Source organism: Procambarus clarkii, chromosome 75 (assembly GCF_040958095.1).
Source record: "Procambarus clarkii isolate CNS0578487 chromosome 75, FALCON_Pclarkii_2.0, whole genome shotgun sequence".
Lineage (NCBI taxonomy): Eukaryota > Metazoa > Arthropoda > Malacostraca > Decapoda > Cambaridae > Procambarus > Procambarus clarkii.
Window position 1 is genome coordinate 17127927 of NC_091224.1, and position 14646 is coordinate 17142572.

The 14646-nt window shown below is 46.1% G+C and overlaps 1 protein-coding gene across 1 annotated transcript in view; it reads right to left on the bottom strand.

The window, feature by feature from the left end:
- LOC138357022 (uncharacterized) overlaps window positions 1-14646 on the bottom strand; it is a 61708-nt gene that overhangs the window by 44304 nt on the left and 2758 nt on the right. The window lies entirely within an intron of this gene.

The following is a 14646-nucleotide window of genomic DNA, read 5'->3' on the forward strand; positions in this document are numbered from 1 at the left end:
ATAATTACCCGAAGCTAACCTAACCCAGGATCCACGAACAGAAAACGGAACATCACGTCGATTTTCTACGAGTCTCTATGATTTCGTCATTAGTGGATCTATACGTTAAAATGCTACGCAGTCTTGGTGAGGACGGGTTGCTACATCAGTCTAAATCATCACCATCCTCCTTCTATGTCTCCTCTGTCTATATATCATCACCAGTTCTCTCTCTATCTCTCTCTGTCTCTCTCTCTTTCTCTCTGTCTCTACCAATCGCCTCATTACCCACACTGAGTTTCTCACAGATGTGAAACTTTCTCCACCAGCTCCTATTCCCATCTTTCTTAGTGTGAATCTTAACCACCTCCAATCTCTCGTCTCCGCGCTATCTCCATCATCATCTCCCACATCCTTACTCTTCTCCTTGAATGTATCTCCCCTCCCATTCTCCTCTTCCTAGCTTCCATCACCACTCCTCCTCACCCGAGCTCACACGGACCTCTCCGCGTCCCAATGTCTTGTAACATGAAGGCTTCTTAGAGAGGTGCTCGGCTTAAGCCGTAGCAACCTGTGGTGGGTTATTGCGGCCACAACAGCAGACATTCTCATCAACCAGCAAAGGTATACTTTAGTCCTAAACCAAAGTAATCTCTCAGTGTGTAAATATACACCGAAAAGCAGGAGATACGCCTCTCACTGTGTGTATGTATGTATGTATCCCTGTCGAAAGATGTGCGTGGGGTTTAGGTCCGTGGCGTGGGTGAGAAAGGGTATAAACAGCGGTTATATAAGTAGGTCTCTATGGTCCATGGGTCATCCCTGGGGCAGATAACCCAGCTTATATCGAACAGCGGGTGAGAGAGCGGCTAAGCGCTGGTTGCGCGGGGCGTATAATCGTTTAAGGGGTCAATAAATGGGAGATAGAGAGTGTTTATCAGGCAACGATGGTAATTGTAGTATCAGGGCTGATAGGGGAAGGGAGGAGGGGGGGGGTGTTGGGGGGGGGGGGTTATTTGGAGTGCTCTGGGCCCTTCTCTACAGAAATACATTTCGTGTCAGAGGTCCTGGGTGTGTGTGTGTTTGTGTATGTGTGTATGTGTGTTTGTGTGTGTGTGTGTGTGTGTGTGTGTGTGTGTGTGTGTGTGTGTGTGTGTGTGTGTGTGTGTGTGTGTGTGTGTACTCACCTAGTTGTGCTAGCGGGGGTTGAGCTCTGTCTCTTTGGTCCCGCCTCTCAACCGTCAATCAACAGGTGTACAGATTCCTGAGTCTATTGGGCTCTAACATAGCCTCCACCACATTACTTCCTAATGCATTCCATTTGTCAACCACTCTGACACTAAAAAAGTTCTTTCTAATATCTCTGTGGCTCATTTGGGCACTCAGTTTCCACCTGTGTCCCCTAGTGCGTGTGCCCCTTGTGTTAAACAGCCTGTCTTTATCAACCCTGTCGATTCCCTTGAGAATCTTGAATGTGGTGATCATGTCCCCCCTAACTCTTCTGTCTTCCAACGAAATGAGGTTTAATTCCCGTAGTCTCTCCTCGTAGCTCATATCTCTCAGCTCGGGTACTAGTCTGGTGGAAAACCTTTGAACATTTTCCAGTTTAGTCTTATGCTTGACTAAATATGGACTCCATGCTGGAGCCGCATACTCCAGGATTGGTCTGACATATGTAGTGTGTGTGTATGTGTATGTGTGTTTGTGTGTGTGTATACTCACCTATTTGTACTTGCGGGGGTTGAGCTCTGGCTCTTTGGTCTCGCCTCTCAACTGTCAATCAACTGGTGTACAGGTTCCTGAGCCTACTGGGCTCTATCATATCTACATTTGAAACTGTGTATGGAGTCAGCCTCCACCACATCATTGCCTAATGCATTCCACCTGTTAACTACTCTGACACTGAAAAAGTTCTTCCTAACGTCTCTGTGGCTCATTTGGGTATTCAGTTTCCACCTGTGTCCCCTTGTTCGCGTATCACCAGTGTTAAACATTTATTCTGATCTACCCTATCAATTCCCATGAGGATTTTGTAGGTAGCAATCACGTCTACACTTACTCTTCTGTCTTCCAGTGTCGTGAGGTGCATTTCCCGCAGCCTTTCCTCGTAACTCATGACTCTTAGTTCTGAGACTAGTCTAGTGGCATACCTCTGAACTTTTTCCAGTTTCGTCTTGTGCTTAACAAGGTACGGCCTCCATACTGGGGCCGCATACTTCAGGATTGGTCTTACATATATGGTATATAAGATTCTAAATGATTCTGATGTTAGCCAGCCTCGTGTATGCCGCAGACGTTATTCTCTTTGTGTGGGCTTCAGGAGACAGGTTTGGTGTGATATGAACTCCTAGATCTTTCTCTTTGTCCGTTTCATGAAGTACTTCATCTCCCATTCTGTATCCTGTGTCTGGCCTTCTGTTTCCACTGCCTAGTTTCATTACTTTGAATTTACTCGGGTTGAACTTTAGCAGCCGTTTGTTGGACCATTTATTCAGTCTGTCTAGGTCATCTTGTAGCCTCCTACTATCATCCTCTGTTTCAATCCTCCTCATAATTTTAGCATCATCAGCGAACAGTGAGAGAAACGAGTCTATACCCTCTGGGAGATCATTTACAGTCTTCACAGTCTCCGTGGTGTAGTGGTAAGACACTCGCCTGGCGTTCCGCGAGCGCTATGTCATGGGTTCGTATCCTGGCCGGAGAGGATTTACTGGGCGCAATTCCTTAACTGTAGCCTCTGTTTAATGCAACAGTAAAATGTGTACTTGGATGAAAAAAAACGATTCTTCACGGCAGGGGATCGTATTCCAGGGACCTGCCCGAAACGCTACGCGTACTAGTGGCTGTACAAGAATGTAACAACTCTTGCAACTCTTGTATATATCTCAAAAAAAAAAAAAAATAGAAAGAGTATAGGTGCAAGAACCGACCGCTGCGGGACTCCACTAGCGACGTCTCGCCAATCTGAGACCTCACCCCTCACAGTGACTCGCTGTCTTCTGTTGCTTATGAACTCCGTTATCCAATGGAGTACCTTCCCTTTCACTCCTGCCTGCATCTCCAGCTTTTTCACTAGCCTCTTGTGCGGTACTGTGTCAAAGGCTTTCTGGCAATCCAAAAATATGCAGTCTGCCCACCCCTCTCTTTCTTGTCTGATTTTTGTTGCCTGGTCGTAGAATTCAATTAATCCTTTGAGGCAGGACTTGCCATCCCTGAACCCATGTTGATACTGTGTTACAAAATTTTTTCGCGCCAGATGTTCCACTAGCTTTTTTTCGCACAATCTTCCCCATCAGCTTGCATGGTATGCAAGTTAGGGACACTGGTCTGTAGTTCAGTGCCTCCTGTCTATCCCTCTTCTTGTATATCGGGACTACATTAGCCGCTTTCCAAATTCTTGGCAGTTCTCCCCTGTTGCCATTGATTTGTTATACACAATGGAGAATGGCAGGCATAGTGCTTCTGCTTCTTCCTTTAGTATCCAAGGGGAGATTCCATCTGAGCCTATAGCCTTTGTCCCATTCAACTCTAGTAAAAAACAAAACAAAAAAAACTCTAGTAAAAGCCTCCTTACTTCCCCACTGGTAATCCCAAACTCTTCTAGTGGTTCGTGGTTAACTATTCCCTCTCTAATCTCTGAAATTTCTCCTTGCTCTAAAGTTAAGACCTCCTGGAATTTCTTATTCAGTTTCTCGCACACTTCCTTGTCGTTTGTAGTGAATCCGTCTGCCCCTATCCTTATATTCATTACCTGTTCCATTACTGTTGTTTTTCTCCTGATACGGCTGTGCAGCAATTTAGGCTGAGTCTTTACTTTGCTTGCGATGTCATTGTCGTATTGTCTTTCTGCCTCTCTTCTCATCCTGACATATTCATTCCTGGCCCTCTGGTATCTTTCTCTGCTCTCAAGTGTCCTGTTATTTTTATAGTTTCTCCACGCCCTTTTACTTTACTGCTAAGCTAGCATACATCTCTGATTAAACCATGGGTTTCTCATCTTCATTTCATTGTTTTCGTTTTGGATTGGGACAAACTTGTTTGCTGCTTCCTTACACTTCTGCTTGATGTAGTCCATCAAGTCTTGGGCCGTCTCCCCCCCGTGCTCTGTTTCCCATGTTATATCTGCTAGGAATTTTCTTATCTCTTCATAGTTTCCCTTTCGGAATGCCAGCTTTTTGTTTTCAGTACCCCTCCTCGAGTTCAATAACCTTTCTTCAACCAGATACTCAAACACCAGTACACTGTGGTCGCTCATTCCTACTGGGGCCTCGAAACCTATTTCCCTTATGTCGGAGTCGTTTAGAGTGAAGATTAAGTCGAGTCTTGCTGGTTTATCATTTCCTCTCATCCTTGAGGTTATCTTGAGGTTATCTTGAGATGATTTCGGGGCTTTAGTGTCCCCGCGGCCCGGTCCTCGACCAGGCCTCCACCCCCAGGAAGCAGCCCGTGACAGCTGACTAACACCCAGGTACCTATTTACTGCTAGGTAACAGGGGCATTCAGGGTGAAAGAAACTTTGCCCATTTGTTTCTGCCTCGTGCGGGAATCGAACCCGCGCCACAGAATTACGAGTCCTGCGCGCTATCCACCAGGCTACGAGGCCCCTTTATCCTAATGGGCTCCCTAATATGTTGGCTTAAAAAGTTTCTTATCGCCACCCCCAATAGTTCTCCATATATCCTCACCTTCATGCGGTTCCTTATTTCCCCCAGTCTATCCTTCCGTGATTGAAGTCTCCCATGTAGAGCAGAGGGGATCTATTTCTACAGGCAGCAGACGCTGCCCTCTCAATTATTGTGTCAACTGCCATGTTGTTGTTGTCATACTTTTGCCTGGGTCTTCTGTCATTTGGTGGAGGGTTGTATATTACTGTTACTACTACTTTTGGTCCTCCCATTGTCATGGTGCCTGTTATGTAGTATATGAATCCCTTGCACCCCGGGATGAGCATCTCCTTGAAACTCCATTCCTTTCTCATTAGTAGGGCCACTCCACCTCCTCCCCTACCCTCCCTCTCTTTCCTTATTAGAGTGTAGTCCTGGGAAAACACTGTATTCTTTATGATTCCTGAGAGTTTTGTTTCTGTGAGTCTGATTACATTTGGGTTCACTTCCTGTGCTCTTTCCCTTAGTTCACTTGCCTTGCTTTTTATCCCATCTGTGTTCGATTACATCACCCTGAAGCTGACTCTTTTGTTCTCTCTCAGTTTCTATTGCTTCCCCTGAAGCAGGGAAACAGGGAGGGTCCAGGATAGGAGAGCCTATGAAGGGGGACATGGGGGATCTGGGGTGTGCAGGGGCTGGGAGGATCTGGTACGGGGATGGTGGTGTAGGAGGGAGGGTTGAGGGGGGGGGGGAGACTAGGGATTCTTGGAGGGGGCATGAGAGGGGGAGGCTTGGGGGGTTGGGGAGAGAGGGGGCTTGGGGGAGTGTGTGAGAAGGGGAGGCTTAGGGGGTATGGGAGGAGGGAAGGCTTGGGAAAATGGGGGGGGGAGAATGGGGGTGGGCTTGGGTGGCTGAAGAAGGAGGAGAGCTTGGGGGGGGGGTAGGTTTGGGAAAAGGGAGAGCTGAGGTGGATGAGGAAGAAGGGAGGGCTTAGGGGAGTGGGAGGAGGGCTCGGGGGTTGGGGGATACTGGAGGGTTCAGGGGGGTGGGGGAGAATGGAGGGCATGGGGGGGGAGAATGGGAGATCTCTTTGGGGGGGGGGAGAGTGCCCTAGGTGGGCACCTTGGGCACCTGGGGTTGGGGCAGGTAGGATATCTATTGGGTGGAGGGTGTGGGTGGTACTTCTCTCACTGTGTCTTTTGAACTGCTTGTGGAGGGTTCCCCACTCCCTTCTGGGATTGTAGGGCTCAGGATTGTGGCTCCCTAATTCCTTTCTTTTCCCTGCCCTCCCTCCTCGCCGCTGCTGCCCTCATTCGCTCGTCCCTTGTCATATTCCTCTGCAGGAATACTTTTTTTTTAACTTCGACACAGTTGCTAGTCCGCTCTTCCTTGCTAACACTTCCTCTTTTGTTCTCTCGCTCGTGAATACCACCTTTATCAATCGGTCTCTGTCCTTGTTGTACTGTCCGAGCCTGAAAACCTTTTCTATATTCTGGCCAGCCCACTCCATCTTTACCCCTTTAAGGATCTTATAAACTTCATTTTTGTCTTTGTCTCTCTTCTCCATTGGACTGGACTGGTCCCTGTTTGCTCCTTAATGCCTATTATTACTTCAGCTCTTTTTCGCTCTAGTGCATCTAGCTGCTTCCTGAGACAAAGCCACTTCCATGGCAACTTCCCTAACTGCACACCAAGCTTCAGGGCTCTTTTTAAACAATTCTGCAAATGAGAGTTGAATTGTAGAAGTCCCCTCAACAGTAGCATTCCCATCTCCCTGAGGGATGGTTTGTGTCTGGTATTGGGGAGGAGTCTCTTTCAGGCTTCTTATCTTTTCCTTTGCTGCCCTTAGTTCATCCTGCAGGTTGGCTACTGTCTCCCTCACTACCCTCAGTCCTTCACTGAATTCATTCCACATTTGCTGGAATATTACCTTAATCCAGGCTTCCTGTTACTCACCTTCCTCTGTGTTTGTTCCTGCCATGATTGTCTCCCTGAGGTTGCTTCCCCGAGTTTGTCTCCCTCTCATGTTTTTTTAACTATGAGAAAGAGAGAGAGATAGAGGGGGGAGATAGTGGGGGGAGAGAGAGAGAGAGAGAGAGAGAGAGAGAGAGAGAGAGAGAGAGAGAGAGAGAGAGGGGGTGAGAGAGAAGGGGGGGGGAGAGAGATGTGAGAGAGATGAGAGAGAAGGGGAGGGAGAGAGAGAGATGAGAGAGAGAGAGATGTGAGAGAGATGTGAGAGAGAGAGATGAGAGAGAGAGAGATGAGAGAGAGAGAGATGAGAGAGAGAGAGATGAGAGAGAGAGAGAGAGAGAGAGAGATGGGAGAGAGAGATGAGAGAGAGAGAAAGAGAGAGAGAGGAAGAGTGAGAGAGAGGAGGAGAGAAGGGAGAGAGAGAGAGAGGAGAAAGAGAGAAGGGAAAGATAAGGGAGAGAGAGAGAGAGAGAGAGAGAGAGAGAGAGAGAGAGAGAGAGAGAGAGAGAGAGGTGGAAAAGAGAGAGAGAAGGGCGGGATAGGGTGTGCGTGTGTGTGTGTGTACTGGATGGGTGGGGGCGGTGTTTTAGGTGTGTTTTTGTTTGTGTGTGTGTTTATTGTGAGAGGGGTGGTACGATGGGGGGGGGGGGGGTAACCGGTGGAGGGATGGCGTGGGAGGGAGTGAGGGAGAGCGAGGTAGTGGTGGAGAGAGGGAGAGCAAGGGAGAGCGGTGAATAGATAGGTGGGTAGAGATGGATGGATAGGAAGGGGGGTTGATGGAGGGAGAGGGAGGGTGAGAGGAAAGCGATTGACAGAGGAGAGGCTGGGAAGGAGGGAGATGGGAGAGAGGGAGAGAGGGAGAGGGGGATGCTGTGCTAGTGGGGGGATGGGGAGGGTGTGTGGGGCGGTTCAGAGAGGGAGGGTTATGGGAGGGTGGGGGGCCCAATGGATGGTAGGCTGTGTGTGTACCGTTGGAGGGGCTATGGTGAGAGGTGGGTGTGGGGGTGAGAGAAGTGGGGGGGGGTGTGAGAGAGGTAGGGGTGGGGGGGGGAGAGAAGTAGGGAGGGGTGAGAGATGGTGGTGGTGGGGTGAGAGAAGTGGGGGGGGCGTGAGAGAAGTGGGGGGGGGGGAAGAGACGGTGGGGGGAGGGGGTACAGTGTAGGCCGTAATGTTTTTTTTCACATTTAGGTGGCAGGAACTAGTTCGCGAGTGAGCCGCATATTGTCTCTTGAGGTTCGTTTCAGTTTGTTAACTTATATCCAAGACTGTTATATTGCGGTAATTCTGAACCCCCTTATGATTGTGTGTGTGTGTGTGTGTGTGTGTGTGTGTGTGTGTGTGTGTGTGTACTATGTGTTTACTAGTTGTGTTTTTACGGGGGTTGAGCTTTGCTCTTTCGGCCCGCCTCTCAACTGTCAATCAACTGTTTACTAACTACTTTTTTTTTTTTTTTTTTTTTTTTTTTTTTTTTTTTTTTTTTTTATTCCCACACCACACACACACACACACCCCAGGAAGCAGCCCGTGACAGCTGACTAACTCCCAGGTACCTATTTACTGCTAGGTAACAGGGGCACTTAGGGTGAAAGAAACTTTGCCCATTTGTTTCTGCCTCGTGCGGGAATCGAACCCGCGCCACAGAATTACGAGTCCTGCGCGCTATCCACCAGGCTACGAGGCCCCTAATGCACAATAATGTGTGTGTGTGTGTGTGTGTGTGTGTGTGTACTATGTGTGTGTGTGTGTGTGTGTGTACTATGTGTGTGTGTGTGTGTGTACTATGTGTGTGTGTGTGTGTGTGTGTGTGTACTATGTGTGTGTGTGTACTATGTGTGTGTGTGTGTGTGTGTGTACTATGTGTGTGTGTGTGTGTGTGTACTATGTGTGTGTGTGTGTGTGTGTACTATGTGTGTGTGTGTGTGTGTGTGTGTGTGTGTGTGTGTGTGTGTGTGTGTGTGTGTGTGTACTGTGTGTGTGTGTGTGTGTGTGTGTGTGTGTGTGTGTGTGTACTATGTGTGTGTGTGTGTGTGTGTGTGTGTGTGTGTGTGTGTGTGTGTGTGTGTGTGTGTGTGTGTGTACTGTGTGTGTGTGTGTGTGTACTGTGTGTGTGTGTGTGTGTGTGTGTGTGTGTGTGTGTGTGTGTGTGTGTGTGTGTGTGTGTGTACTATGTGTGTGTGTGTGTGTGTGTGTATACTATGTGTGTGTGTGTGTACTATGTGTGTGTGTGTGTGTGTGTGTGTGTGTGTGTACTACGTGTGTGTGTGTGTGTGTGTGTGTGTGTGTGTGTGTGTGTGTGTGTGTGTGTGTGTGTGTGTACTATGTGTGTGTGTGTGTGTACTATGTGTGTGTGTGTGTGTGTGTGTGTGTGTGTGTGTGTGTGTGTGTGTGTGTGTGTGTGTGTGTGTGTGTACTATGTGTGTGTGTGTGTGTGTGTGTGTGTGTGTGTGTGTGTGTGTGTGTGTGTGTACTATGTGTGTGTGTGTGTGTGTGTGTGTACTCACCTAGTTCTACTTACCTAGTTGTGTTTGCGGGGGTTGAGCTCTGGCTCTTTGGTCCCGCCTCTCAACCTTCAATCAACAGGTGTACAGGTTCCAGAGCCTATTGGGCTCTATCAGTGTGTGTATGTGTGCGTGCGTGCGTGTGTGTGTGCGTGCGTGCGTGTGTTTGCTTCGTGATCAAACGCCATTAGTGATCAATGTTTGCTGCCAGTGGCTCTACTCTTAAGGCCGAGTACTTGTATTGTGGAACGTTTATTCTATTATCCAGAAATCCCATTTTATTTTACTGTTTTGTACCTCGGATCTTTTGTACCCATCACCTGAAAGTTTTGTGTCCATGTCTGGACGCATTATTGTCCCACATGGACATTAATGTCCATGTCTGAATATTAACATGGCCTCCTATGCAATTTTCGAAGAGGAATGTGAAATATGTAGAGTAATTCCCTTAGAGTTTTTACTTCCCTGTTATTTATTAATTTTCCCTCCTCTGTGTTGGACAAACTTGAAGTAATACAGAACGAGGCCATGAGGATAATTCTTGGTGCCCCAAGATGCACAAGAATCATCAACATGAGGGAAGAACTGAAGCTTCCAACCATACTAGAGAGAATAATGCAAGTTAACACTACCTTCTGTCTTAAAGTTATGAGAGATCCTACATCTCCTGCATTGCTCAGAGACAAATTATTTAGTGCTGTTAACACCCTTTTGACTGGTGCCGACATACCAACTCACTCCTTTTATGATAATTGGCTGAGAAACAATGCTTACAATCTCATTAAACTTAACATTCCTTTTAAGTGCAATCTACCTGTCTCTGATATTCCTCTTTATCTGTACCCCACCATTCAAGTATCATACACACCTGTCACCAAGAAAGATAATGAGAATCTTGCTCTACTCAAAGCTGTCACTCTTGAAACAATTGCCTCCTCCATCGAGAGTTTAAGATCTCACGAGCACTGTGTCTACACCGACGGCTCAGTCCAGTCTTCTACTGGACGGACTGCAGCGGCATGTAGGTTTTATAGAAATAATATTTGCACAAAGTTTGTCAGTGTCAGGTTAAACAACTGGCTGACCTCCACACAAGCAGAACTAGCAGCATTACATTTAGCAACCAGCACATTAAAAAATATTGGAGGAGGAATAATATTCTGCGATTCAAAGTCTGCTCTTCAAGCAATCGAAAACTTCTCTTGGAAGATCGACAGCAAGAACCTCATACTCCCAATTATAAATGACCTAATTGATGCACAGAGTAAAGGGTCTCGAATCTCCTTTGTATGGATACCTTCACACATAAATATAACCCATCATAATGAGACAGACATTGCAGCCAAATTAGCGTGTAACAAGTTTGAAGTTGAATTAGATCTAGGTATCCCCATCTCTGCTGTCAAAACTGAATTGGTCCAAACATTCAGATCTGATAGGAAAGAACTTACTGACTCCCAACGACCTGAAAGTACTAGTATAAAAAGCTATGATTTGTTCAGATCTGAAACCTACATCTATGGACAGCACAAAACGTCCACTAGACTGTGCGACACAGTGGTTGCAAGGATCAGGTTGGGTTACCGTTACCTGTGGCAGGTGGCTGCAGGTGACGGGTCTCCCAATCCTGAGCACTCCAGTTGCAAACTCTGTGAGCAGGAACTACGGCATGATCTCCCGCATTACATCACTGAATGCCCAGTTATTAGACCTTTCAGACCAGTTGGCATGAGGTACCTGGAGCTTTGCAATTACTTTATTCACTCTCGTATTCTTGAAGATATCCTCACAGTATACCCAAAATTTGCCAGTGCAGGCTATTAAACACATGGCTCTGTATGACTAACCATCCTGCGAGATGGGGACTTGTATTACCACTGCTACCTTATTCAATCTTGTGTTGTTGATATCCTCAAAATGCATCCGGAGTCTGCCAGTGCAGACCGTTTATCACATGCCTCTGTATGACTAACCATCCTGTGTGATGGGGATTTTTTAGCATCACCTAGTTAGCTTTTTTGACACACTGTACTCCACTTCATATAGTCTAGGGTAGCTGCACTAATGCAGATGTACCTCGTATCTTAATAAAAAAAAAAAAAAAAAAAAAAAAAATTCAGGGAAACCCATACAGATGTTTCATTGCATCTTAATAATACAATTTCTGAGACAAAGGAGTAGTGAGGGAGGGGGTAGCAGGGAAAAAGGGGAGGGGGGAGGGACAAATTAAGGACCAAAGGGATATATATATGTGTGTGTGTATATATATATATATATATATATATATATATATATATATATATATATATATATATATATATATATATATATATATATATATATTCTGTATTTTTTAAGGCCGACTTTCAGACAAATAGTTTACATTCTATAAATTCAATTAATCATCAAAATAATTCTTACATAAATACAGTAGTTTATTTCTTTTTTGTTTTTTAGTCACCTTATATTTATAGACAATAAAAGAGGAAATATTTCATGTTGTTGTTGTAAAAAAAGAAACTTCAAACTCCCACAACACCAAGCTTCATATCAAAATAAGGAAGAGGTCTCGAAGGCACCAAACTGGTTCCCAACTGAGACTTTAAATCTTCCCTGGAGTGAGCAGCAAGGGCGCTCACCTTCACCGGAAACAACGTGGAAAAATAAATTACGGGCTATTCATGCCCGTGCCACCTCTTGGGAGGCTTAATCTTCATCAATCAGCGTGGGAAACAGCCTTTTAATCTTCGAGGTTCATCGGAGCCTGGAACTAGGGCCGTATGAGCACCAGTCCACCGCTCTACCGACTGTTTCCTCAGTACGCACAAGTCCTAATCGACTTTCATTTCCCCCCCTCACCCTAGGGGAATTTTGTTCCCCTCTCTGCAATATCCCCAGGAACCAGGGAACACAAGTCAACACAGACCAGACGGACCACCGCACGATACACTACTCAAGTTAGCTATCGTAAATCTCTTCTATAGTCGCAGGGTTTCCCCTCTGTGTTCCTCGTCACACAATACTCTCGGGACGCCAGGTTCGATTCCCTTCAAGACATAAATGGTTGGCATGTTTTCTGGCATCTGTTCCTTCTGTTCACCAATATTTTATATCTATCAATCTCTCTCTCTCTCTCTCTGTATATTATATATATATATATATATATATATATATATATATATATATATATATATATATATATATATATATATATATATATATATATATAACAGCACCTCACGCCGGGGATTTCTTATTTGCTGTGCCCAATGCAGCCCTGGGAACTCGCCTCAGTCATGACGCTCTCCGCATTGGAGTTGCCCTTCGCCTTGCCGCCCCCATCCTCACCGAACATAGGTGCATCTGCGGAACTGCGATGGCAGACCAATATGGTCGTCATGGTCTGGTATGTCGTAAATCACAGGGTAAAATTGCAAGACATGAAGAAGTCAACGACATCATCAAGAGGAGCCTCGCCACAGCCCGCTGCCCGGCACAAAGAGAACCACACTTATCCAGACCTAACGACCCTCAGAAGCGCCCGGATGGGGTCACCTTGCTACCTTGGAAGGATGGTAAGCAAGTGGTATGGGACTACACGTGCGCTGCCACACTGGCCAGTACCTACCTCCACTACAGCACACGTGAAAGCGGTGGTGCTGCTTCTTTCAGGGAATCGCAGAAAATTATTAAATACAGAGAATTATTATTAAATAAAGCTGTAGCAGTCTAGCACACTGCTACAGCTTTGTTCCGATCGGCTCGGAGACCCTCGGTTCGTGGGGAAAATGTGCATTGAAGTTCCTGAAGGAATTGGGGGACAAATTGATCAGCGCTACAAAAGACCAGAGAGCAAAAAGTTTCTTGTTCCAACGCCTCAGTGTTGCGATTCAGAGGGGAAATGCCTGTTGCGTCTTGGACACTAGTCCAACTTCAGAGGAATTCGAAGAAGTGTTTGACTTGCAACAATGATCGAACCCGTCTGTGACATTCATCAATGTTTTATATATATATATATATATATATACCCTTGAGTTAGGCAGCTGTTGTGGGTTGCATCCTGCAGAGGTCAGTATCTGGCCTAAGGAGGACCGATCACACCAGCCGGTGGCGCAGTGGTTAATACTTTAGGTTCACGCCCCCTAACTGTTCGACCCCCTCTTCACTCAGCAGTAATTGTGTACCCGGTTGCTAACCGATTGGCGGGTCGTGTTCCAGGGGGAGAAACAAGTAACGTAGCAATAAGGAAAGTTACTTAGTTCAAGTTAGAAAGTTAGCTCAACTTACTGTAAGGGAGAAAGCAAAGCTCTCAACCAGGTTACGGAACTCAGACGTTATCCGCTCCTGTACCTTCCTGTATTTTATATCGTCCTCCTGTATTTTCCAGGGTATATATAGAGACAACAACAAAAAAACAAGCTCAGGCTTCCTGTCCCCTGACAAAAAAGGAATATTTATTGCAACAACGAAGGACTGTGACCGGAAACGAGTGTTGGAACATAGATCGAGGATGGAACGGTGGCACAGTGGATGCATATACGCTAAGAACGCAGGAATATATGTGAACCAAAAATATTAGGGCCATATATATTAAGAATAACAAGATTAAACTCACATAAAATATCCAAGGCCATTCTTTACTAATCTGTTTGGTAAAAATAACGCGACTATGTTCCCTAAGAATAGCAGGACTGCAGGTCCCCTAATAATTCCCTGATAATACATTCACGAAGAATAGCCTGGCTGTATGTTCCTAAGAATAGCCTGGCTGTATGTTCCTAAGAATAGCCTGGCTGTATGTTGCTAAGAATAGCCTGGCTGTATGTTCCTAAGAATAGCCTGGCTGTATGTTGCTAAGAATAGCCTGGCTGTATGTTCCTAAGAATAGCCTGGCTGTATGTTCCTAAGAATAGCCTGGCTGTATGTTGCTAAGAATAGCCTGGCTGTATGTTCCTAAGAATAGCCTGGCTGTATGTTGCTAAGAATAGCCTGGCTGTATGTTCCTAAGAATAGCCTGGCTGTATGTTCCTAAGAATAGCCTGGCTGTATGTTCCTAAGAATAGCCTGGCTGTATGTTCCTAAGAATAGCCTGGCTGTATGTTGCTAAGAATAGCCTGGCTGTATGTTCCTAAGAATAGCCAGGCTGAATACTTACCAAGCACAGAAGTACTGTATATTCACACGAAGAACAAAATGAGAGACATTTCCCCCTACAAAAAAATAATATTAATGGATACAAACACACAGCGTTAAGAAACTCAGGCAGGTGGAGCGAGAGAACGCCTTCACTATAATTAAAAGAAAACAATACTTGGTATGAGTATTTGGCGAGTATAAATATTATCTTGGAGGAGGAGCAGGAGGAGGAGGAAGGCGAGGAGGAGGAGCAGGAGGAGGAGGAAGAGGTACAGCAGGAGGAGGAAGAGGTACAGCAGGAGGAGGAAGAGGTACAGCAGAGGAGGAAGAAAACAGCAGGAGGAGGAAGAGGTGGAGCAGGAGGAGGAAGAGGTACAGCAGGAGGAAGAGGTGGAGCAGGAGGAGGAAGAGGTGGAGCAGGAGGAGGAAGAGGCACAGCAGGAGGAGGAAGAGGTACA